General features: G+C 50.7%; 1 protein-coding gene across 3 annotated transcripts in view; it reads left to right on the top strand.

The window, feature by feature from the left end:
- The window catches only part of SRRM1 (serine and arginine repetitive matrix 1), an 836097-nt gene that overhangs the window by 194384 nt on the left and 614546 nt on the right, over positions 1-27167 (top strand). The window lies entirely within an intron of this gene.

Here is a 27167-nt window from a genome sequence, read left to right on the forward strand (position 1 = left end):
TTAAAATATATATGTATTTTTGATGAATTGCCATAAAAATCACATACATGTGAAGTTCTATCCAAGACAGCTACTTTTTATCCGCCTCAAATTGATATTATCAAAGCAAGCCTTTAAAAGTCAGTTCATAAAAGTGTTAAATGATAGGAACTTGATATTGGCTTAAACACAAGAGGAGTGCTTAACAAACTTCGAGGGTGCTGGTTGATGCCAAAAATTCCTGCATTTATGAGCCGTAAAATAAAATCTTTAGAACTTGTATACTTTGAGGCGCACTATCCTTTGAGGCGCGCTTTGTAGTTGTCGATTAGAAACACTTGACAAGTTTCTTGATGAAAGTACTCTGCATAGATAGGTGAACTTGGCTAGCTTTGCCACCATGCCTTTGTATATTTTCAAACTAGCTATGCACATTTTCCTACAGTGAGGCCGACAGCCTGAAGGTGGTCCCATTTTTAGGGTAGAGCCTGTGGCCGCATGTGCTAGTGCATGCATCTTGCTTGCGAGATACTGTTAGCAAAAAGGGTTTGGAGTCTGCCTGTTGCATACCGTTAGTTGGCTTGCTTGCCACTCCTCTTTTCAGCCTCATGATTCGTCAAGGCAGGTCTAACATAATTTCCGTTCCTCTCTGTGGAGCAGGGACCAAGCACTGATTGATTCAACTTGGTCAGTGCCCGTCTTCTGCTCTCTGTGATATTTTGTTCATTTTAACTTTTAGCGCCCCACAAACAGAAGGCATGTGACTGGCAAAAACAAGCCCAGCAGAACAAACAAGATTTCAAAGATATATTTTCTATAGTAAACTTTCTTTTATTTTGCCAAGTCTTCCTTTCTCAGTTTGCACCCAGGTTTTCAGTTGGTTTTGTTCATGGGCTCTGTTCTCAAAAGATGAGTATTATTTTATTGCAAAGAGACATTATTTGTTCCTTATGTGTAATTTCTGAAATCATGCTCTAACACGTAACCGTGCCATTTGCCCCAATACACCCCACTCTAATCCACACCAATTCACCCCAAACCAATATGCCCAACTCAGTCACAACCACCCCAGACCAATCCAATTCACCCCCTCCAGTTCAAACCACACACCCTAATCTAATCCTCCCAAACCCTCCACTCTAGTCTGCCCAACTCCAATTAACCGCACTCCAAAACAATCTACCCCACTCCAGTCCAAACAGTCTGCCCCGCTCCAATGCAATCTGCCCCGCTCCAATCCAATGCAATCTGCCCCAATCCAATGCAATCTGCCTCAATCCAATGCAATCTGCCTCAATCCAATGCAATCTGCCCCACTCCAGGCCAATATGATCTGCCCCACTCCAGGCCAATATGATCTGCCCCACTCCAGGCCAATATGATCTGCCCCCCCACTCCAGGCCAATATGATCTGCCCCCCCACTCCAGGCCAATATGATCTGCCCCCCCACTCCAGGCCAATATGATCTGCCCCCCCACTCCAGGCCAATATGATCTGCCCCCCCACTCCAGGCCAATATGATCTGCTGCCCCACTCCAGGGCCATGACACACCGCCCAACCTTCCGCGAAACAAACAGCCACGAATTCCACGTCCCTTAGGGCCGTAATACCAACAACAGTCGATCATTCTCAACCCTGGCCCTTCCGAACCTTTGTGCGAACCCCTCCCATCCCTTCAGCAGGAGCTTCAAGGTGAAAAAAAGAGTCTGAATAAATGCAATACAACACAAGTCAGTCAGCAAATGGCCAAGAACTTCAGCAGCGTAGGAACGTTCCTTCACGGATGGACAGTCCCAATATGGTTTTATCCAAGATCGTAAAGTCACTAAAGAGGGAGAGGATGAAATAGAAGTCCAGGGACAGTCACCCAAAGAATTCTCCAGGGAGGGGGCGCAAATCGGTGTTCCCAGGTTTTCAGTTGGTTTTGTTCATGGGCTCTGTTCTCAAAAGATGAGTATTATTTTATTGCAAAGAGACATTATTTGTTCCTTATGTGTAATTTCTGAAATCATGCTCTAACACGTAACCGTGCCATTTGCCCCAATACACCCCACTCTAATCCACACCAATTCACCCCAAACCAATACGCCCAACTCAGTCACAACCACCCCAGACCAATCCAATTCACCCCCTCCAGTTCAAACCACACACCCTAATCTAATCCTCCCAAACCCTCCACTCTAGTCTGCCCAACTCCAATTAACCGCACTCCAAAACAATCTACCCCACTCCAGTCCAAACAGTCTGCCCCGCTCCAATGCAATCTGCCCCGCTCCAATGCAATCTGCCCCGCTCCAATCCAATGCAATCTGCCCCAATCCAATGCAATCTGCCTCAATCCAATGCAATCTGCCCAACTCCAGGCCAATATGATCTGCCCCACTCCAGGCCAATATGATCTGCCCCACTCCAGGCCAATATGATCTGCCCCACTCCAGGCCAATATGATCTGCCCCACTCCAGGCCAATATGATCTGCCCCACTCCAGGCCAATATGATCTGCCCCACTCCAGGCCAATATGATCTGCCCCACTCCAGGCCAATATGATCTGCCCCACTCCAGGCCAATATGATCTGCCCCACTCCAGGCCAATATGATCTGCCCCACTCCAGGCCAATATGATCTGCCCCACTCCAGGCCAATATGATCTGCCCCACTCCAGGCCAATATGATCTGCCCCCCCAATCCGGGCCAATATGATCTGCCCCCCCACTCCGGGCCAATATGATCTGCCCCCCCACTCCGGGCCAATATGATCTGCCCCCCCACTCCAGGCCAATATGATCTGCCCCCCCCACTCCAGGCCAATATGATCTGCCCCCCCACTCCAGGCCAATATGATCTGCCCCCCCCACTCCAGGCCAATATGATCTGCCCCCCCCCACTCCAGGCCAATATGATCTGCCCCCCCACTCCAGGCCAATATGATCTGCCCCCCCACTCCAGGCCAATATGATCTGCCCCCCCCACTCCAGGCCAATATGATCTGCCCCCCCACTCCAGGCCAATATGATCTGCCCCCCCACTCCAGGCCAATATGATCTGCCCCCCCCCACTCCAGGCCAATATGATCTGCCCCCCCCCACTCCAGGCCAATATGATCTGCCCCCCCCCACTCCAGGCCAATATGATCTGCCCCCCCACTCCAGGCCAATATGATCTGCCCCCCCACTCCAGGCCAATATGATCTGCCCCCCCACTCCGGGCCAATATGATCTGCCCCCCCACTCCGGGCCAATATGATCTGCCCCCCCACTCCGGGCCAATATGATCTGCCCCCCCACTCCGGGCCAATATGATCTGCCCCCCCACTCCAGGCCAATATGATCTGCCCCCCCACTCCAGGCCAATATGATCTGCCCCCCCCACTCCAGGCCAATATGATCTGCCCCCCCACTCCAGGCCAATATGATCTGCCCCCCCACTCCAGGCCAATATGATCTGCCCCCCCCACTCCAGGCCAATATGATCTGCCCCCCCCACTCCAGGCCAATATGATCTGCCCCCCCCACTCCAGGCCAATATGATCTGCCCCCCCACTCCAGGCCAATATGATCTGCCCCCCCACTCCAGGCCAATATGATCTGCCCCCCCACTCCAGGCCAATATGATCTGCCCCCCCACTCCAGGCCAATATGATCTGCCCCCCCACTCCAGGCCAATATGATCTGCCCCCCCACTCCAGGCCAATATGATCTGCTGCCCCACTCCAGGCCAATATGATCTGCTGCCCCACTCCAGGCCAATATGATCTGCTGCCCCACTCCAGGCCAATATGATCTGCTGCCCCACTCCAGGCCAATATGATCTGCCCAACTCAATCCAAAACGATCTGTCCCACTCCAATCCAAAATGATCTACCCCACTCCAATCCAAAATGATCTACCCCACTGTAGGAGGCTGGCTCTGTATATACTATACCAAAATGAGGTATAGTGTGCACCGAGTCCAATGGAACCCCCAAGGGTTATAGAGGTAAAAGTAGATCGCACCTTACTCTCTATTTGTGGTAGTGTGGTTGAGCAGTAAGGCTTTATCAGAGGGTAGTGTTAAGCATTTGTTTTACACACTCCGACACCGAATGATGTCACACACTCAAAGATTGAACTCAAACCAATTTGTTTGAAGCAAAAATATTATTTAGTTATTTTATTTCAAGAATCAAGCCACGCCTGGTGCAGTTAAGTATAATAAATGCTCAGCAAAATCTTATGCAGTGTTTTGCAGTTGAATGCAGGTTCAAATGCAGTTGGTTGAATTACAATTAAGTCAAATGTTCAGAATTACTTTTTAGTTACTTTACAGATTTCTTCTCGGATTACTTTTGATAATTTGTGTGATATGCCTAGATATCCCACTGAGACATCTCCTTGTCAAAAGCTAAGTAAATCTCTTTTAGTACATATGCAGTTTTTCAATATTCATACAAACCAACTCCACAATTTTCAAGAAGAGCAGTCAATGCAGTCCTATGTAAGGAAATAGAGTTATCGGTTTAGAGGTAAGTAGTTTGTAGGAGTTCGTATTCTGGTGTTAGAACCAGGGTTCCCGCAGGGTCAAGGATGCACCCAGAACACCATCAGCAGCACTATGGCAGGTGAGTGCTGAGGCCCAATGTTATCCAATGGTGGATAGGGGCCTCCAGCTGGTGGCTGCTCACGAACAGGCCACATGGTTGTGGGAGCAAAGTTCCTGGTGTTAAACTCAGGGCAAAGGGGGATTCGAGTTAAAACCCAAAGTACACCCGCAGGAGTGGCTGGGTGCAGAGGCCTGTAGTTTTTTTTTGTTAATAAAATCTTTTTATTATTTTAAGACAAGAAAAAAGGAATAGACATATCCGGTGCCATGTATACATACAGAATTGTCGGGTGAACTGGGAACAATAACAGGATAGACGTGGAGCAACAAAGGAATCCCTGAGAGGCCTGCGCTAATGAATTCGAAATACGACTTGTTACTATTACAATCGATAAACAGTTTAAATGCAGACTCTCCAGACCTTCCCACCCATAAACCAAAAATGCAAAGGTACATGACAGTCAGATATTAGAATGTAAAAACACAAAATCAGGATATTTCGACGATATTTCGTGTACAGAAACCCCCCAAAAAAAAATCGAAAAAAAGGAAAAACCATATGAGCGATAACGAAAAGAAAACAATAAACCCATCCCCCTATCCTGCACCCCTGCAACGGCTATTGCCTAACCCTCCACGCAGTGTGCCTGTCGCCCCAACTAACTAAGTTCTAAAAGAAGAAAAGAGAGAGACTGTGGGGGAGGGCATTTCCATATAGGCTCCCGGTCCCCTTTCCCCCCCCGCCAGAAACCAGCGCCCCCTATGAAACAAGTCAAGAATATCCATAGTCCCAGAGAAATCGAAATTAGAGGGAGCCATGACACACCGCCCAACCTTCCGCGAAACAAACAGCCACGAATTCCACGTCCCTTAGGGCCGTAATACCAACAACAGTCGATCATTCTCAACCCTGGCCCTTCCGAACCTTTGTGCGAACCCCTCCCATCCCTTCAGCAGGAGCTTCAAGGTGAAAAAAAGAGTCTGAATAAATGCAATACAACACAATTCAGTCAGCAAATGGCCAAGAACTTCAGCAGCGTAGGAACGTTCCTTCACGGATGGACAGTCCCAATATGGTTTTATCCAAGATCGTAAAGTCACTAAAGAGGGAGAGGATGAAATAGAAGTCCAGGGACAGTCACCCAAAGAATTCTCCAGGGAGGGGGCGCAAATCGGTGTTCCCAAAGTTAGCAACGATGGTAAGCAGGTCGATACGTGCAAAACATTGGTTCGGGATTGTCCAAGAGATCGAACATGGGTTGCTGCTCGTCTTGCCGCACGGGGTCTTCGTCCAGAATCAAGATGGTCGCAGTCGAAATCGCAGCTTGTGATAATACCTGTGGTGTAGCAGCAGGGTCCGGTTCCACGTATTCCATAGCCAATAAGCCCGTCATCTTGTGAAGCAGGGCATCCACATAGATATGAAATGCCCGAGGGCTGCCATTGTGGTCTTCAGCGATGGCTCCGATCCATCTCTCCACGCTCAGCAACGATCATGTGCACTGTCCCCGAGGAGCTGGCTTCCCCGGGGGGAACAGACAGGAGCGGAACGGACGGCGTCGGAGGGGGCTGACTGGATCCTGCGGCAACCATATGCAGCTCGAGCGATGTCCCCGACTCACCAAAACCCGGCCGAGTCACTCCGGGGATCAGGGACCTCCACCCCTGGTTACTGTCGTGCCACGTCACTCCTCCCTCGATGTGGATCAGGCAAAATGAGCGCCGTCGAGATCGGGCAAAGAAAAATCCTCCACTACGGTAGACCGGACCCTGACTGGCTACCAAGGCCGATGTTGTTCAACTGCGACACGGGCAGAGCAAAACTCGAGGCCCCAGCTCTCCTGCTGGATTAGGCCACAAATTTCCACACGACGCAGCTCCGTCACCCAAACAAATTAAATCTTCGGAATTGTACCATCGGAGTCAGCAGCGGTTCATCTACACGGGGGTCGGGCGTTAAATCAGGATTATTGACAGGATCTTCTGGCAGGATACGGAGGTCGGCGGAGCCGGGAGCATAAGCGGCCATCTTGGTTGCTAGCGTAGCTCCTCCCCCGAGGCCTGTAGTTTTAAATGGGGATTATCCGGTTGCAAAAAAGACTGCTGCTCGGGGAAAAAAATCTTCTGGAGGTGACCACTTGTTGGAGAGGTAAGTTGGGATGTTGGGACAACGTCGGGTGGGCCACCCAAGGCCATAGGGCGTTTTTGTGCAGGGAAGTCTTTAGGCGTCCAGTTTTCTTACCAGCTTCAGTCGCGGTTGGGGAGGATCCTCCTGAAAGATTGCAGGTGTCGTTTGGAGATTCGAGGCAGGTCGGAGATCTCCAGATCTCAGGTCAGGGTCACTGGGGAGACCTCCTCGTTGTGTTGGGCTACTCTAACTCGGGCCATGAGCGTCGGTTGCTGGGCCACTCGGGCTTGGGCGTCGGGTGCAGAGTGGCACAGACTTGCGGTATTGGCCAGAGCCTGTGGGTGAGCAAATCCGGTGCGTACTGGAGACAGTCTTGGGTTTGGAAGACAGAGCTGGTCCTACGGGTTCTTGAGACTGCTGGTTGCAGGAAACACCAGGATTTCGCTGGAGCAGGTTCGAGGTGCGGAGATGCCGGTAGGGCTGGGGCCAAGTCAGTGGACGTCCACAGCTTTTTAGTTTCAGTACGGCTTCTTCGGTCCTTCTTCTTCTCTTCTGGACGGTTCTTGTCTGAGGAGGCAAAGTTCAGGGTTGCCCCTAAATACTAGATTTAGGGGCTTTACAGGTAAGTAAAGGTTGGGACCAAAGAGTCCCTTCCTTGGGGTGGGGGCACATATGCCTCTCTGGTTGGCTGGGTCCTCCCTTCCTCACTTGGTTTTCCCACCGATTCTCCCTCCCAAAGGGTGGGTCAGAACCGGTGGGGGTTTGTTGCTGCAAGCAGCAAAGGCCTGGGGTAGCTCACAAAGGCGGCAAGCCTTTGAAACTTCCCCTTCGTGAACCCTGTCAATCCTGGGGGAGGAGACTTGGCACCTTGTCCCAGGATGTGCATTGTTTCAGACCCCTGAGAGCAGCAGGCTCTCGACCCAAGGGTCCGAAATATGTCTGGTGGTGGCAGCTGGCGAGCAGCCACTCAGCTGGCACACTAGTGTTAAGTAGTATTTCGGGGGCATCTCTAAGATGCCCTCTGAATGTATTTTTCATTAATTCCCACACTGGCATCAGTGTGGGTTTAATGTGCTGAGAAGTTTGATACCAAACTTCCCAGTTTTCAGTAAAGCCATTATGGTGCTGGGAAGTCCGTAATACAAACTCCCAGCACCATATACTCTTCTTTTTTTTTTTTTTTTTTTTAACTGATTTTAATTCCTTTTATCTTATTGAACATGACAAGTTGCATACATCTTTTCTGTTGGCTTTCAGCCTATCCTTCTCATTTACATCTTCAAATCGTATCACAGATCTACATGACATGCATCTATTCTATGAGTATTTACCCGCAAACTCCCTCCCTCCTGTGTCCCAACTGCAGGTCACTATTAGTGTTTATTTATTTATTTTATTTATTCAACTTATAAAGCGCACTGTCGCCTTGCAGGCATCCTGGCGCTAGTAGCTCAAGAGGGGTGGAAGGGAATGTCCGGTCAGGCCGGCCAGCTTTTACTTTGGAAACAGCCAGGTTTTAACACTTTTCCGAAAAGGAAGAAGCTCCTTGATTTGCCTAATCTCTCATGGGAGTCTATTCCATAGTTTGACTGCTGCCACTCCAAAGGACCTACCCCCTGACCTAGCCTTCCTGAACCTTGGCACTCTCACCAGTCTTGCCGATGAGGAGCGCAGCAATCTAGTTTGAGTATACCAATCAAATTTAGATTGCATTTATAAGGGTCCTATCCCATGAAGAGCCTTGAAGACGAGACAGAGGGACTTAAATTGCACTCTGTCTCAAAGGGAGCCAGTGGAGTTCTGCAGAGCTGTTGTGCACGTATGGGGTGCCATGTTTTGCAAATACAGTCATAATGCCCGTCTCTCCTGTTGCTAGTTTTTAGGTCTCGCCTGGCGTTACAGCGCAAAGTGCTGCTCGCTGGGTGAGAGATTTTGTAGGGGAGTAGATTTGAGAAGGGGACTTGAAACCCCGTCCCTCATTTTCATTGGCTGGCGTCACCGTTTATGCTAAACGGTGGCCTGCCATTGAAACTGAGTTTTTTTTTGGTGATGCCCTTTGGCCTTCGTCCGGGCGATCTGGATTGGCTCGTCTGCTTTGCGACTTTCTTATCTTTATGGGGCCATGTGTTTCTAATTAGAAACACATGGCCCCTGTAAGAAAGTGGCTCTGTATATACTGACCAAAGTAAGGTACAGTGCGCACAGAGTAAACAGTCCACAGAGGTATGGCAGAGGCTAAGGTTAGATATAACCTTACTCTCTAAAGTGGTAGCTTGGTCAAACAGTAAGGCAGTATCAGAGGACAATGTAAAGCATTTGTTGTACACACTCAGTCAGCAAATGGTCTCACACACTCAAGAACTGAACTCTAGGCCAATTGTTTTGTATCAAAAGATATAGTTGTTTTATTTTAGAACCAACAAGGTATCAAAATATACTTTCTCAGGATGAGTTACTTTAGTTAAATACTTTTCAAATAAGCAGTAGACCTTTTGAATGCTATAGTTACAGTTTGCTGCAATAGGCAACACAATTTCAAACAACAATGCAACATTGAGCTCAATGGGAATTTTTAGTTAAATGCAATTAGTTACTTTGTAGATTACTTTGTAGATTACTTTTCTAACCACAGGACTGGATCCTAGATTCAGTCCCGGGGTCTAAGCTGAAAACAGTTTATTAAAAACGTTTGTTATTGCTATGATTTTTAAAGAATATAAAGGTATTTTTAAAGTTGACACTTAAAAACTTTTCAGTGAAAAACCAGCAGTGTTATCCAATGGCAGGAAATTCAAAGAACAGGTAAAGTAGGTTCTCGTTACTTTTGTAATCCAGTACTGGACTTCTAGGTAGAGCACTGGGGTCTCTACCTAAGACAAGTAAGTAATTATGTTTTAGTAGTTGGTACGATTTTTAAGGAATATTTGCAATTTTCAAAAGTAGACAGAAGAAATTTCACAGAAAAACAGTCAATGGTTTCCTATGGCAGAAAGTTAGATTGCTAGCAAACACGGTTGTGATTACTTTTGCGGTTCAGTACTGGGCTACAAGGTACAGTACTGGGCTACAAGGTACAGTACTGGCTTCTGTAAACAGTTAAGTAAAAGCGTTTTGATTACCGTAGAGATTTTTAAGGAATATTATTGTATTTTAAAAGTTGAACTGAAAAACTTTTTCAGTTGAAATTACCAATGATATCCTATGGAAGGTAATTCAATTTGCAGGTAAAGTAGGTTTGTGTTACTTTTGTAATCCATTGCTGGACTCCTAGGTTCAACACTGGGACATCTATCTATCTAAAACAGATAAGTAATTACGTTTTTATAGTTGGCACGATTTTTAAAGAATATTTGTAAGTTTCAAAAATCGACACTTTGAAAATCAGGCAATGATATCCTATGGGAGGAAATTCAAGTTACTGGTAAGTACGGTTAAAATTACTTTTCAGGGTCAGTACTAGGCAACAAGATGCAGTACTGAGGTCACCCCTGATAACAGGTGATTAATCGAAAATTCGTTGTTCGGCTGATTCTAGATGAATATTTTAAAGTTCCAAAACTCCACACTTAGAAGAATTTCCAAGTGAAACCAGTCAATGTTACCCTATGGAAGAAAAGTGAGTTATCTGCTTTTGGGTAAGTACTCGAGTAGCAGAGTAAAGGTGCTGGGCATAGACTCAGGGGTCTCCCAGGATCAGGTAAGTACAGTTGGTACACCCTCGGCAGCACAGTGGCAGCCGGGTGCAGAGGTAGTTAGGCCCAATGTTAGCCATTGGGCGGCAGGGGGCCTTTGGTTGGTGGCTGCTGGCAAGCAGGGCACGTGGCTGTGGGAGCTGGGCTCCTGGTCACTTGCTCAGGGTAAATGGGGAAGTAGGTTAGGACCAAGATTGCACTGCCTGGGGCACTTGGGCGACTGGGTGCTTTTGAGCCGTCGGGCGCTCAATGTTATTCAATGGGGATCTTGGAAAGTGAACAAAGGCTGCAGGCTCGGGGATGGAGATTCTTACGGTGTGACCACCAGTTCGAGAGGTAAGTTGGGAAGCTGGAGGAGGGGTGGACACCCAGGAGCTGGGCACAGGAGGCCTTGGGGCGCCGGGTGCAGGGTTGTCTTTTGGCGTCGGGAAATCTTACCCTCAGCTGGTCACGGTAGGGGGGGTCCCTGGTTCTGAGGCTGCTGGCGTAATCTGGTTCGTCGAAGAGGGTCTTTGGGCACTGGACTCTGGGTCCCAGTCGCCGGGGGGACGTCCTCGTGGTCTTGGTTCACTCCAGCACAGGCCAGGCTTGGCGGGTGCAGAGCGTGCAGGGTGCGCGGTTCCGGGCTGATGCCAGGGCTTGTTACTTGCTTTGAGCAGTACAACTGCTCGTGGGAGACCCAAGTAGTCCATCACAGGGCAGTCAGATCCTCTTGGGTTTTTGAGGTTGCTGACCACTGGAGCCGCTGGGGTTTATCAGGAGCAGGTTCGAGGGTCGACGGGCCTGTAGGGCTGGGGCCAAATCAGTTAGTGTCTTCCTCTTTTTAGCAGCTGCACGGCAGGTCTTCTTGTTCCTTGTTCTTCTTTCTTTGTTTGGAATCTGGATTTCAGGAGGGAAGGTTCAGGGTGCACCTAAATACTAAATTTAGGGGCGTTACACGTAGGGTGATGGCAGGGACCAATAGGTCCCTGTCCTGGGGTGGGTACACCCCCTAACCTGCTCCATGTAGGAGAGTAGGGTCTGCAATCCTATGATCACCCAGATTTTTGCTTTTTTTGCTTCACTGGTTTACGACTTTCCCTGGCTGTGGGCCTGCTAATCAGACCCACAGCCTAGCTGTTCTCTCTATTCCAAATTATACCCAGGTACTGAATTGGCACTGGGCCCTCTCCAAGTCCCTGTACCCAGGGCAGAGGTGCACCCAGAAGTCTCCCAGGGGCTGCAGCATGTATTATGCCACCCCTGGGCTGACTAACTAAACCGACACAACTGGCTGCTTGACAGCTGGGGGCAAGGAGGTGTAATCACCCCTGCTCTAGATATAGTATACCTATATCAAAACTGAAAATGGGCACACAGATCTCCTATCAGTCACTCCTATGGCAGGCCTTAACAATCCTGAAGGCAGAGTGCTTGGAATCGTGTGAGATGGTGCTCTGGCATGAGCTGAGCCTGTCTGCGGCTTTCGGGATCTATCCCTTAGCCGTTTCCATGATAGCGTCAGACCATATACTCTTAAGTGCCTTATAATCCTCGCGGTTATGGTAACTTTGGTCTGACAATATCTAAACTTGTCGTGTAAGGTGTCATACGCTTTGGAATACTACCCCCTCGCCAGTTCTGGCGACGGGGGTAGCATTCCACCCCTCTAGAGGGAGAAGACATGTTGGTAGTCTGTAACCCCGGTTAAAGTTGAACATAGCCTCAGCTCCACAAAATGGATGCTGCCACCGAGGCACAAGTCTGACCTCCTGCTGCTGGGAGTCCTTCCAGCGAGGAGTGCTTGGACAAAGGGTTTCCTGTCAGGGGCGGTGCTAGCACCATCCCAGACAGGGTTTTGTGTATCCCAGGTAGGCAGGGCTATAGAGGAAGGTGACTGCAAGTGGCACCCCGGTGCTCACTGTGCATATGCAGGCTCAAACCAGTTCCTGGGGCACACCAGCCCCTGAGCTGGGGAGAGACCGGACAAAGGAGAGGGGTGTAACCACCCCCCTCCTAGTCCCACCCATAGGGCAGGACTTAGTCGCGTGCCAGCCCCTTTTCTCAGGATAAAGGTAGGAGCAGGCCCCCTTCCAAATTAGATCATCTTTGAATCCTGAAACTACTTTCTACGAAAGGAACTCAAGACTTCTTCCTAAGATTTCTCCCTTGTGACTAAGGAGTAGTCACCCTGCACCCGCAGGCACCATCCAAGCATCGCGGTTTGCTGTAAGTCTCTCCTCCGGATCAAGACTGCCCAGCTCGACGAGAACCGGCTTCCCTGGCACCTCTGACCTCTACCTGCATCATCAGCCCAGCTGGGATTCGTGGGTGTGACGAGACCTCGAGGGACCGGCCATCTTCAAGACTGCACGACGCTTGCCCAGCACGACCACCGAGGGATCCTTGAGTGAGTGCTTTGGGGTTTGAGAAGCCCCAACCCTGAGCAGCTCCAGCACCAAAGTCCAGCCCTCCAGCATCCACGAGATCTGCGTGGGGCCCTTCTGCTCTTTGCTGCTCACCGCGTTGTCCAGGACACTTGCCCGTTGGCTAGTGGCCCTTCTGACGACGAACCACGACGACAACACCGCTGGTCTGGTTGCTCCAGACTGGCCCTTGCTCCCCTCCAACAGAGGAGCACCCCGGACCCTCCTGGTCCACTCCAGACGCAATTTTGAGTCCACCACGTGGGCTTGCATTTGCCAAGAGTTGTTGCCCCAATCCTGGGTCCAGCGACGTCGACAGCAGATACCACCGTGGGACAGCTTGCACCTCCATCCTGGTCGCCGACAACGCCTCCTGGTCCGAGAGACTGCAGAGCCCAGCGTCGCCCACTCACCTGGTCGAGGTGACTTCGCCCGGTGCCATCCTGGTGCCCACCTAATCACTGGCTAGTGATTCAGGACTTGGTCCCCTCTGCTTACAGGTCTCCATCTTCATCGATCCAGGCTTGGATCACATCGAACATCTTCACTGGTCGCCTGCCAGCAACTTCTTCTTTCAGGCTCCATAGACTGCAACGAGGATTCCCGACGTCTTTTCAGACCTATGCAGCCGCAGCCCCTGGGCTAGGTAACCTAAGCATTTCGGTGCTCCAGCATAGCTTAACTATCTAAGTGTCCAGATCCTTTTTCGTTTCAGCTCTACCTAGTCGGATTCGTTCAATAACACTAACTTTGCATTTACTAACCTCCATAGACTTTGTTCCGCATCCCGCGTGAGAGTGCACACTCTACACCCGATCTCCCTAGGCCTCCTGCTCGTAATCTAAAGGTTCAGTAGTCTAGTCCTAGTGATCCCAAAGCCTCTGAGAATAGTTACTTACCTGCTAGTAATTCGCATTCCACTTTTGTAGTATATGGTTTTTCGTGCCCCTCGGGCATTTGTGTAAATTGTGCGACTTTCAGTATTTTCTTAAGAGTTTTGTATTGTGCTTAGCTCCCTGACTCATAAAGAGTTCAGGGTAGTACTGTTATAAATAAATATACTTTTATTTTCATAACACCTTGTGTGGTGTCCTTTCACTTGGTGTTCAAGGGGTAAATGTGATGGTAAAACAGCTGGCTTAACACGCCCTCTAGAGTTTAGCCTAAAGACTGCACGTGTCCATGCTACTAGGATAGCTGGTCTATCAGGTTGACTTACAACCAATCATCAATAAGGGTTGTTTGGTATGATACAAAGTGATCACTAGAATAGTGAGCACTATATATCAGGCCAACTTCTCACACTCCTCTCCTGTGGGAGGGAGGCAGGCGCCTGGCTGAATGGGTAGGGCTCCCCATCTTCAAGATGGCGGTAGCCTGTACTCGTGCTTCACCTCGCCACCTCCACTTGAGGGGTGGAGTTGGCACAGGCTAACATAGCCCCTTTCCTGACGTAGGGTTTCCCGCCAGTCTTCCAGACAGAGTGGGGGTCAGAACTGGTGGGGCCAGTTGCTGAGTACAGCAAGTGGCCTGGAGAAGCTCACAAAGGCGGCATGCCTTTAAAGGTTTCCCTGTCCATCCTGGGGGAGGAGACCTAGCCCCTCGCCCAGGATGTGCATTGTTGGGAGGCCCAGGAGAGCGGGGGGCTCTCCAGCCAGGGGTCCAGCAACATGTCTGCTGTGTGGCAGCCTAGGCAGCTCTCAGACAAGATGTGGATTGTAGGTTAGATTTCAGGGGGCATCTCTAAGATGCCCTCTGTAGTGCATTTTACATTAAATCCCACCCTGGCATCAGTGCAGGTTTAATGTGCTGAGAAGTTTGGTACCAAACTTGTCAGTCTTCAGTGTAGCCATTATGGTGCTGTGGAGTTCGTAATGACAACCTCCCAGCACCATATACTCTTAATGGCATCACTGCACTTACAGTGCCCAGGGATGGCCCTGGGCACTGTAGGGGCACAGGGCTCATGCACCTGTGCCCACACCACTGGCATAGGGCACCCAGCTAGAGGGGTGACTGTATGCCAGGGCAGTGGGTTTGTGGGCATGGCACTCAGGGATGTGTGTCATGTCAACTGTTTGTTTAGTTCTGCACCAGCACACTCAGCCTGCAAAGGCAGTGTGTGGGTGTCAGGGTGCTGGGCCCCTAAGGGTGGCACAATAAGTGCTGCAGCCCTTAGGGGGTCTTCTCTGATCACAGTGCCCTGGGTACCTATCAATCAATCAATCAGAACACTTGTATAGCGCGCTACTCACCCGGAGGGTCTCAAGGCGCTTGGGGGAGGGGGTCCGCTACTGCTCGAACAGCCAGGTCTTGAGTTGCCTCCTGAAGGCGAGGTGGTCCTGGGTCAGCCGAAGGTTCCATGTCTTGGCCGCCAGGTAGGAGAAGGATCTGCCTCCGGCGGTGGCTCTTTGGATGCGTGGTACGGTGGCGAGGGCGAGGCTAGCGGATCGTAGCTGGCGGGTGGGCGTGTGGAAGGTCAGGCGGTCGTTGAGGTACTTGCGGCCCAGGTTGTGGAGCGACTTGTGTGCGTGGGTGAGGAGTCTGAACGTGATCCTCTTGTTGACGGGGAGCCAGTGCAGGTTCCTCAGGTGGCTGGAGATGTGGCTGCGTCGAGGGATGTCCAGGATGAGTCGGGTGGAGGCGTTCTGGATTCGTTGAAGTCTTTTCTGTAGCTTGGCTGTGGTTCCGGCGTAGAGGGTGTTTCCGTAGTCCAGCCGGCTGGTGAAGAGGGCCTGAGTGACCGTCTTCCTGGTTTCGATCGGGATCCATCTGAAGATCTTGCGGAGAATGCGGAGGGTGTGAAAGCAAGAGGAGGAGACGGCGTTGACTTGTCTGGTCATCGAGAGGGAGGAGTCCAGGATGAAGCCCAGGTTGCATGCGTGGTCTGTTGGCTTGGGGGCGGTGCCCAGGGCTGGGGGCCACCAGGAGTCGTCCCAGGCGGAGGGTGATGGTCCAAGGATGAGGACTTCCGTCTTGTCTGAGTTCAGTTTTAAGCGGCTTCATCCACTCGGCGACGTCTCTCATCCCATCGTGGAGGCTGGTTCTGGCGGTGGCGGGGTCGTTGGTGAGGGATAGGATCAGCTGGGTGTCGTCGGCGTAGGAGATGATGTTGAGGTTGTGTTGGCGTGCGATGGCTGCGAGAGGTCTCATGTAGACGTTGAAGAGGGTGGGGCTGAGTGATGATCCTTGCGGGACGCCGCAGATGACTTCGGTGGCCTCGGAACGAAACGGGGGGAGACGGACTCTGTGTTCTTCCAGCGAGGATCGAGATGATCCACTTCAATGCCTTCTCTTGGATGCCAGTGTTGCTGAGGCATTGGACTAGGGTGCGGTGGCAGACAGTGTCGAACGCGGCGGAGAGGTCCAGGAGGATGAGTGCTGCTGTTTCCCCGTTGTCGAGAAGGGCTCGGATGTCGTCGGTGGCTGCGATGAGGGCAGTCTCGGTGCTGTGGTTGGCTCTGAAACCGGACTGCGAGGGGTCGAGGGATCCATTAGTCTCGAGGAAGGCGGCAAGCTGTCTGTTGGCGATCTTCTCGATGACTTTGGCAGGAAAAGGGAGGAGCGAGATGGGGCGGAAGTTTTTGAGGTCGGTGGGGTCCGCTGTTGGTTTCTTCAGTAGGGCGCTGAGCTCGGCATGCTTCCAGCTCTCCGGGAAGGTGGCGGTGTCGAAGGAGGTGTTGACGACGTCTCGGAGTTGAGGTGCGATGGTGGAGTCGGCCTTGTTGAAGACGTGGTGGGGGCAGGGGTCAGTCGGAGAACCGGAGTGGATGGTGTTCATCGTGCGGGCTGTCTCTTCAGTGGTCACTGCGTTCCAGGTGCGGAGGGTCGTGGTGGGGTGCGTTGGTTCGGCGGTAGGGTGCAAAAATGGTGTGCCGAAGCTGTTGTGGATATCGGCAATCTTGCGGTGGATGAACGAGGCGAGGGAGTCGCAGAGATCTTGTGAGGGGGTGACGTCGTTGTTGGCGGTGCTGGGGTTGGGGAACTCCTTGACGATGCTGAAGAGTTCCTTGCTGTCGTGGGCGTTGTTGTCCAGTCGATCCTTCAGTGATTTCTTCTTGGTGGTGCGGATGAGCTGGTGGTGCTTGCGGGTCGCGTGTTTGAGGGCGGTCATGTTGTCAGTGGTCCGGTCGAGAAGCCAGGCTTTCTCCAGGGTGCGGCAGGTTCTTTTGGAGTCCTTGAGTTCGTCGGTGAACCAGGGGGCCTTCTTGCCTCTGGGTTTGCTGGGGGGGCTCTTCAGTGGTGCGACGTCGTCGGCGCAGGATGTCAGCCATTGCGAGAAGTTGCGGGTGGCTTCGTTGGGGTCCGGTGTGCTGGCAGGTGGGTTCTGGCTGAGGGAGGTGGTGAGCTGGTCGGCGGTGATCTTGCTCCCGCTTCTGTGGGGAACCTGTTGCAGGTGGTGGTGGGTCGTGGTTTTCCTGAAGCTGAAGTGGACGCAGCTGTGGTCGGTCCAGTGAAGTCCGGTGGAGTGGTTGAAGGCGATGTGCTTGCTGGATGAGAAGACGGGGTCAAGCGTGTGGCTGGCGTAGTGGGTGGGGGTGTTGACCAGTTGCTTGAGACCGAGGTTGGCGAGGTTGTCCAGCAGGGCGACGGTGTTGCGGTCCTTGTTGTTCTCCAGGTGGAAGTTGAGGTCCCCTAGGAGGATGTAGTCGGCGGAGGGGAGGGCGTGTGGGCAGATGAAGTCCGTGATGTCTTCGCTGAATTGTTTGCGTGGTCCCGGGGGTCTGTAGATGAGGGTGCCTCTGAGGGTCGTCTTTGGGTCGGTGTGGATCTGGAAGTGGAGGTGTTCGGCGGCGGTGAAGGTGTCGTCGGCGTCGGTCGTGATGCGGATGGTGTTCTTGTGGGCGATGGCGATGCCTCCTCCGGTCTGGTTGACGCGGTCCCTCCTGATGATCTTGTATCCATCCGGGATGGCGATGGTGAAGTCGGGGGCTGAGGAGGCGTTCATCCAAGTTTCAGTGAGGAACGCGACGTCAGGAGATGTTGTGTCGAGCAGGTTCCAGAGTTCGATGGCGTGTCTGTGGACGGAGCGGGTGTTGAGCAGGATGCACTTCAGTTGATTGTTACTGGTGCTTGGCTTGGCGGGTGCGGTGCAGGTTCGGAGGCAGGTGAACTTGCAGGTAGTGCAGGTGAAGGGTCCGTGGAAGCGTTTGGGGGCGGCTCGGCAGCAGGCGGGATTCCGGCCGGCGTTGAGTGCGTAGAGGGCGGCGGCGTCGTAGGTCCTTCGGTTCGTCTTGCTTCGGTGGGGGCCAGGGGTCCTGGCGCTGGGCGCGGTCCAGGCGCGGACGGGCGCAGACGGGCTTACCTTTGGCGCGCCTTCGGCGCACAATCGGCGCGCCCGCAGCGCATGACCGCTGCGCTTGCGCGCGCGGTCGCCATTTATGGCGAAGTGGGAGGGAGGGAGGAGCAGCTGGGAGCGGGGAGGGCACAGAACGAGAAGGGGGCGTGTCTAATAGGACGGCGGCGCGAAGCGGGGAGCGGGGCGGGCAGGCACAGGGGGACTAGGAGGACAGTAACACTTTGAAAACACCGACGTGCAGGGAACAACAGTCACGATTATGCAGGCAAATAAACAGAAGGAAACAGAACAGAATACTTAGGCACACGAAAAACGGCGAGATCAGCGAGGCACAACGAGGGCAGTAGCGAGGGAGGGGCACACACACAGCTGGTGGCCGTGCGGCGCGGGGGTGTCCTGGGGTACCATTTACCAGGGGCTGACCTGGCCAGAGATGCCAATTGGGTTTAGGATTTAGTAAAGTTTTCAGGGAAGGAACACATGCCTTGGGTACCTGATTGGCAGGCAACCAGGGCACACCAAGGAAAAATGTATCAGGCAAAAGGTGGGGGAGGGGGTTTCTGCAATAGAAACCCACTTCCTTACAGCCCCATATAGATAAAAGATTGATGCTTGTTTTGTTGGTGCCCGAGCCTATTTTTGCTCACATTTTGAACCTGGTAGCAGGAACCGGTCCGGGGAACTACAGTTGGCCTCTCCCCCACCCCAAGTATTCTCACATGCTGGCCACTTTTTAGAATCAGCAGCATCAGGTTACTTCAGCTGTGTGTTTATTTTTGCATGGCGCTTTCACTGAAAGTGAAAGCGCGATGCAAAGATAAACAAGCGGCTGCGAGTGCTTGTGTCAGTCTGTCTCTCTGCTGTGTTGCCAGTCTGTGACTGGTCTGTCTGTCCCTGTTGTCACCCTTTGTATCTCGTCATAGATTGCCTCTTTTGTATCACCAGTCTGTCTGTCTTAGTTTGTCAGTTCATTTTTTCTGCTGTGTTGTTTGCCTATGTCTCTTGTATGTTGTTCTGTCTCTGTGCACTGTTGTTGGCCTGTCTGTTTGTGTGCACATGAGCCTCTATCTCTCGGCGGACGTTGACCCTCTTGTGCTACTCTGTATCTGTCTAATGTTGTCAGTGTGTACTGGTAATCAGCATCCTCTGTATGTCTTTCTGTCTTTTCCTGTGTGTGTCGTATTGTGTATGCCTGCCTCTGGGGTCAGTTTGTGTTTTTGCTTGTCAGTCGCTCACTGTGTCAGCATCCCTCTTGTGTGTCAGCATGTCTTTCTGGTGCAGCTCCTGTATCTGTGTGTCAGGCTGATCTCAGGCTGATCTCTTGTGTCTGGCTGTCTGTCTCTAGTGTGGTCAGTTTGTGTCTTCAGTTCAGTTAAAGCATTGGTTTTGGGGCAGAGGGGGTCGCCTTACCGGGGTCTGTACCAGCATACATTCAACCACAACCACTATTTCAAGCGCTGAGAGAAGGTTCAGTTTGCGGTCGTGCTATATAAAGAATTGTCACCGTGATGGGCTGTCCCTGCAGCGCCCCCTCCCCCCTCTACTCCCCCCCAGACCTGTAGTTGGCACTCCGCCTTCCCGACCGGTGCAGTGCCCGCTGGATCCGCGCTGGGCGTGCCGCAGTCGCCCACTGGGTGCTCTTAAAAATGCAGCTATACCATTCGCGAGCACGGTATTGCCCAGTCCCCGCCATGCTCGGGCAGATCCGCACAAAGGGGCAGTAATGGTTCCGCAGCACCGCCCTCACTGCGGGTTTTTAGGCTCCAGCCCTCACTCTTTACCAAGGGGCTGTGGCATGGTGCCAACCAAGTCTTCGAGACCAGGACATATACTAGTGTCGCTGCTGTTCTCAGGAGTCACTGTGAAGCTCCATGCCTGACAATTGTTCGGCTTCTTGGCGCTGTCCTGCGTGTCATTAGGTAGAACCCACACCTCCCAGGCTCGGAGTGCTGCTTCACACCTCTTCCCGCCCCTTGTTTGGGTGGCACCTCACTCCGTTTTCGACGGATAGTCCCTAGTTTGAGGCATCATATCACCCCTGTCATTTTACATTGTATAATTTATAAATCACGTACATCCCTGGCGATGACTAGAAGCGCGGGTTTGTCCTAGAAAGCAACAGGTGAATGGCATGTCTCTGCGGTGGAGACAGGATGGCCCCGTTGGTGGTTGGTTGAGGACGCCAGGTGGTGGTAGTTGGAGGGGGGGAGTTAGCTGTGCAGGTATATTTTTAAACCGGTGTTTAGGCAGTTTCTGAGCACTCCCGGAGTTAGCATGAAGGATGGGTGTCTGCTGCCAACTCTGGGTGACTGAGCAGCACAGGGATCAGGTGCAAACTTCTGGAATTCAGAAAGAGTGCAGTCTAAGGAGAAAGTCTCAACACAGGGGTATTCTCTGAAATGCCATATCTGTTTGACGCTGTTAGAGTTCTGATTATTTAAACACTATTCTAATTTGTTGGTGTGAGTGGTGTTATTAAGCATCAGTTTAATACTTTAAATTGTGTTTTTTAATCATTCATCTCTTACCAAGTTCACTGTTCCTAACATACGTACTATCTGTAGCTAGTCTTTACTTACCACAGAAACCTTTGTTATATGTGTAAATATCCTTTAATAAACTCGCTCTCAAACTGATTTTTACAATATTTCAATCAAATTTGTGCCATTGAGGAGATTTTAGTTTTGTACACATGGTGCTTGTGTTTCGCTATTTGTTTTACCAATCCATTTTGAACGGCGATTAAAATATATTCATGATAAACTGTACTTATCAGTTAACCTTTTAGAGTTTCCATATTTCAAATATCATCCATTGCTAGGGAAAAAGCTAAAAGGCGGGGGGTTAAAGACATTGCTATTTACAATGTCAATAACGCAAAATAATGTCATTGCAAGACCTATTGCACTGTAAATGCTTGTTTTTTAAATCCTCTCAAGATCCTCCGGACCTGCCTGAGTTTACTCAGCTGGTGGCGCCTATGCTAAGTCCCGTGCCGGACTTTGTAGAATTGGGTTTCCCTTTCGGAACTGTGTGACTGGTGTTGAATTGCCTGATTCCAGGTCGGCGTGTCGCATGCTCTCCACCAAAACCTGCCAACCTCTGGCCATTTCAATTTTACCTATCCCCTTCGTGCGTTCCTAAGCAGGGTTCTACCCGCGCAGCTTGCCCTTTTCTCCAGCTCCCATTTCCATCTAGTGATGCAGTGCCCCCTGGTGCTTTCCATCGGCTAGTAATTTCATGCTTTGCCAGAATGTAGGCCAAATCCTGATGTTTGTCAGTGACCCTTGTTTTAGATGTGTGGGGGAAGAGGTTAAAGGTGCAGCGCGCCAGTTTGTATGAGACCTCCCGGTCAATAATTCTGGCTGTGCCGGTTGTCACCGCCTGCCAGTATGTAGTCAACCCTGGGCATCTCCAAATCATATGCATTATGTCTACTCCCTGTTCCCCACATCTTGGGTATCCCACATCTTCCCTATGGATGAATTGGTTGATGCGTTGATGTGTGGGGTATGACGTAGAAACCGAGTCTAAAACAGGTGTTCCTCAAGACCATGAGAGTTCTATCAAGTATGTTCTCCCAATCCTGGTCTTCCAGGGGGATACACAGTCTATTGTCCAATGATCTGTAAGCGATACCAGTGGTTGGGTGGAGTCTTTGCCAATTACTCTGTAAAGGCAGGTGATGGCCTTTATGGTGCCTCCTGCCGTGCTTATGTAGCTGCTCCTGGAATGGTGGTCAGGCTCTATGTTGCCCGTCCACCAGTGCCTTCGTATAGCCCCTGTAATTGCGCTATGGAGCAAAATCTGGCCTTGAGGGATGTCACAGTCCATTCTAAATGTTTCAAACGCAGGACTTCCCCATCACGATAGAAGCCTCTCAAATTGGTGGCCCCCACCTACATCCAGTCTTTTAGGCTTCTCCATTGGCCCCAGTGTGGCAACGCTCGGAGCGCTATCAGTGGGAGGTCGGGTGAAAAGGGTCGGCGATTATGTCTCTTCTGGAAACACCTATCCCGGCATCACTGTATCACTTTGTGTTTGTGCAGTCCGCAGGAGGGTACGTAGGAACTTGTCTCTCTCAGGAGTGAAGGGTCCTACTTCTCTTCCTGGTGTCAGTCTCCTGGCTATCCACTGTGTGAGCCTTTGCAGTCGCCCCGCCAGATAGTATGATTCAAAGTCAGGGATAGCCAGTTCCCCTCTACAGCCGGTCGTTTCAGGGTCACCAGTGCCACCCTACGCCGGCCCGTCCCCCATATGAAAGATGAAATGCATATGTCAAGTTCTGTAAACTGTGCTCTCAGTACCCACATGGGTAGTGTGGTGAAAAAGTACAGCAGTCTGAAGAGAGCCACCATCTTTAACAGGGCCACCCTACCAGCCACAGATATATGGAGGCTCCCCCAGAGAGTCATGTTGTCCTTTAAGGATCTTATGTCCGGTCCCCCAGTCGGGTTCTGTCCTCTGTCAATGGGAAGAGGCGGGATTTCTGCCAGTTAACTCTAAGCCCCGACAGGCCCCCAAACTCCTCCATCATATCCCTGGCCCCTCGCAGTTCCCCATCCAGGTCGTTCAGGAATAAGAGGAGATCAGCAGCATATAGGTCAACGTGGTGTGTTTTCCCTGCCAGCCGTAGTCATTGGTACCTACCGACCGTTCTGGCTAAGCAGGCCAGGGGTTCCATGGCTAAAGCGAACAGCAATGGGGAGATGGGGCACCCCTGACATGTTCCCCTCTCCAGCAAATACTGCTTCGATATTGTGCTGCCCGTCTGCACCAAGGCCATGGGCTCTGAATACAACAGACATACCCATCGTAAAAAACCATGTCCCACTCCCATCTGCTCCAGGACAGCATATAGAAATCTCCATTCCAAATGCTTTTTCTGTGTCTATGGAAAATATCGCTGGGTTGCCAGTGTAATGCAAGGTAGGGTTACACAACCGCACCATATAGTACACCCCATTTACTCTGTGTTGCTTGTGAAGTTCTGGGCAAATACCTGTGCATCCTTAGTCTGGGTTTCCTATCAAAGCCAAAGGTGACAGACAGGCCATCTCAAATGTGCTTTGCAGAATCTTGCAGCCACTCGAGGGAATTGATTTGATCAGAAGCAGAGTTAAGCTCATCAAACAACTTGTCAGATACTGAAGTACCGATCATGGCGCCTTCCTGGAGAATAGTCATGGGTGTGCTGTTTTGTAGTTTATCTGTGGCCCTGAACCTGCACAACACATCCACTTTAACTTTTTTTGTTCCTAGTCAATACATTATGAGAAGGTCACACTTGATGCAAAACATCCACAGCAGTTGTGTGACACAGTAGTCTTACTGAAAAGGATTTTGTGGTCCGACTGCTCATATTATGGTGGACCACTAAGCACATATGCCTCTATTCTTGGAAAACTGCTTTACTGGTTAATCGCTCCTTCTGCATGATGGTATATTGCATTCAGTTGGAGCAGCTTTTTGTAGAAAAAATGCCAGAGAATGAAGTTGTGCAGGGTTCGGATCTCGTTGGGTCAAACTTCCTTCAATTGCAAATTGGAAGTGTCAGCCTCCACCACATATCGATCGAAGCAAAGGGCCTGGGTGTCTGAGGATGGGCGTGGAGGTGAAACCTGCTATCAGCCTTCGGAGAGGCGGCTTCTCCTAGGGAAACAATGCTAGAGAAGTTAGCAATAAACCAACTGTAAAAGTGTGCAGTTACCCAGAAGCCTTGTATTTCCTTGACTCGAGAGGGTGAACGCCACTTCAAAATGGCTTTCATCTTTTTTTGGTCCATGTGTGTAGGAAGCTCACTCGTTGTCTAGTGGACCAGAACGAGGTACTGTGTAAAGAGTCCAGGCAACCCTTATTGGTTTACAGAGCGCCTTTTGTAGGAAGCTGGCTCTGTATATACTATACCAAAGTGAGGTATAGTGTGCACAGGGTCCAGTGGAACCCCAAAGGTAGGTAGAGGCAAAGTTAGATAGAACCTTACTTGCTATTTGTGGTAGTGTGGTCGAGCAGTAGGGCAGTATCAGAGGACAGTGTTAAGCATTTGATGTACACACTCGGTCAGCAATTGAATTCACACACTCAAAGATTGAACTTCAGACCAATTGTTTTTGTATAAAAATATTCTTTTAGTTATTTTATTTTCTAGAACCAAGCAAGCCTGGCACATGTAAGCAATAAATACTTTACAGTAGTAATGCAGTTTGTGAACAGTTTGGATTGTAATAGTAAATGTACTTTGATTTGACTTACAGTATTCTTTCAGATAAATGCAGTGATTTGTAATTCCAGTACATAGACGAATGGGATTTTCAGTAAAATATCAGATAAGTTACTTTTTGGATTCTGTGAGAAAGTGGCTCTATATATATACTGGACAATAATGAAGTACAGTGTGTATTGAGTCCACAAACCCCAAAGCTATAACAGAGGTTAAAGTCAGGAGACTGACCTGACTCTCAAAAGTGGTAGCTTGGTCGAGCAGTAAGGCAGTACCAGAGGGCAGTGCAAAGCATTTGTTGTACACACTCAGTCAGCAAATGATTTCACACACTCAAAGACTGAACTCCAGGCCAACGGTTTTTATAGCCAAAGATATGGTTGTTTTATTTTTAGAACCAACAGGCATAAAAATATACTTTGCTAGATATGAGAAGTTTAATGTAATTACTTTGCAAGAAAGCAATAAAGTTGGTGAACACAATAGGTACGGAAGTTGCTGAAGGCAACTCAAGTCTAGACACACTTTAGCATTGAGCTTAATGGATTGTTACCTTAAAAGTACAGTTGATTGCAGTACAGATTACTTTAGTAGTTCCAGGACTAGATCCTAGATTCAGTCCTGCGGTCTAAGCTGAAACCAGATTAGCAAAAACGTTTTAGTTACTGTGGTGAATTTTCATGAATATAAAGCGGTTTTAAAAGTCCACACTTAGAAACTTTTCAATGACAATCTGGCAATGTTGTTCAATGGGAGAAAATTCAGGTTGCAGGTAAAGTATGATCGTGTTACTTTTGTAATCCAGTACTGGGCTTCTAGGGCCAGCACTGGAGTCTGAACTTAAAACAAGTAGGTGAATGCGTTTCAGTATTTCGTATGATTTTTAAAGAATATTTAAAGTTTTCAAAAGTAGGCACTTGAAAGAAATTTCATAGAAAAGCAGACAATGGGTTCCTATGGAGAAACTACAGATTACTAGTAAACCGGGTAAGGATTACTTTTGCGGTTCAGTACTGGGCTGCAAGGTACAGTACTGGCTTCTTGCCTGCTTGCAGGTGAGTACTTCGGAATTCGGACTTCGGCTGATATATGAATATTTGCAGTTTTCAAAACTTCACACTTAGAAAATTTTCAAGTCAAAATGGGTCAATGTTATCCAATGCAGGTAAGTGAGTTACCGGTTTCCAGGTGAGTACTTGGCTGGTGAAGTTAAGGTTCCGGGTGTAGACTCAGGGGTCCATCAGGGTCAGGTAAGTACATGTCGGTTCCGCCCCAGCAGCGCAGGGCTGGCCGGGTGCAGAGGTAGGTAGGCCCAATGATATCCAATGGGGAAAAAGGGGGCCTTCGGTTGGTGGCTGCTGGCTAGCAGACCACGCGGCTGTGGGAGCTGGGCTCCTGGTCACTTGCTCAGGGCAAGGGGGGGAAGTAGGGTAGGACAAAGGTGGCACAGCCAGCGGCACTCGGGCGGCTGGGTGCAGGGTGCTCTTAAGCCGTTGGGCGCTCAATGTTATCCAATGGGAAAGGTCAAAAAGGAACAAAGGCTGCAGGCTCGGGGACGGAGACTCTCCAGGGGCGACCAGCACTTTGAGAGGTAAGTTGGGATCTTGGAGCACAGGTAGGTACCGCAAGGGAGGCACAGGGGGCTGGAGGGCGCCGGGTGCAGGGGTGTCTTTGGGGGTTGGGAAAGCTTATCCTCGGCTGGTTGCGGTTGGGGTGGCCCCTGGTCCTGAGTCTGCAGGCGTCGGCTGATTCATCGAGGAGGGTCTTGGGGCACTGGACTTCGGGTCCCAGTCGCCGGGGGGACGTCCTCGTGGTCTTGGTTCGGTTGGGCCCGGCCTCAGCGGGTGCAGAGTGGGCTGGTCCGGAGCTTCCTGGTTGGCACCAGGTGGGTTGTTGCAGCAGAGCCTCTGCTGATGGGAGTCCCAGTCCTTAAGCAGGTCAAGGCAGGCAGGTCCTCCGGGTGTCCCAAGGTTGCTGTCCACAGGAGTCGCCGGGATTAGGCAGGAGCAGGTTCCAGGATCAACAGGCCGGTAGGGCTGGGGCCAAGTCAGTTGTTATTGTCCTGTTGTTAGCAGCTGCACGGCGGGTCGTCTTCTTCTTGATCTTCTTTCTTCTTTTCGTATCGGGATCTGAGGACGGAAGATTCAGGGAGCCCCTATATACTGAATTTAGGGCAGTTACAGGTATGAGAAGGACAGGGACCAATGGGTCCCTGTCCTGGGGTGAGTACACCCCCTGGCCTGCTCCTCTCCTGTGGGAAGGGGGCAGAAGCCTAGCTGGGATTGGGCAGTGCTCCCCATCTTCAAGAAGGCTGGAGCCCGGGGTCATGCTTCACCTAGTCTCCCCCACCTGGGGGTGGGGTTGGCTCAGGCTGGCACACCTCCCTGGCGTAGTTTTTCCTGCCAGTCTTCCCGCCAGAGTGGGGGTTAGAACTGGTGGGGGCCAGTTGCTGGGTACAGAAAATGGTCTGGAGAAGCTCACAGAGGCGGCATGCCTTTGAAGCTTCCACCTGCCCATCCTGGGGAGGAGACCTAGCACCTCGCCCAGGATGTGCATTGTTGCAGGCCCAGGAGAGCAGGGAGCTCTCCACCCAGGGGTCCAGAAACATGTCTGCTGTGTGGCAGCCTCTGCAGCCACTCAGCCCAGATGTGGATTGTAGGTTAGGATTTCAGAGGGTATCTCTAAGATGCCCTCTGGTGCAGTTTACATTAAATTCCACTCTGGCATCAGTGCGGGTTTAATGTGCTGAGAAGTTTGGTGCCAAACTTGTCAGTCTTCAGTGTAGCCATTATGGTGCTGTGGAGTTCGTAATGACACCCTCCCAGCACCATATACTCTTAATGGCATCACTGCACTTACAGTG

This window comes from Lissotriton helveticus, chromosome 3_1 (assembly GCF_964261635.1).
Source record: "Lissotriton helveticus chromosome 3_1, aLisHel1.1, whole genome shotgun sequence".
NCBI classification, from domain to species: domain Eukaryota; kingdom Metazoa; phylum Chordata; class Amphibia; order Caudata; family Salamandridae; genus Lissotriton; species Lissotriton helveticus.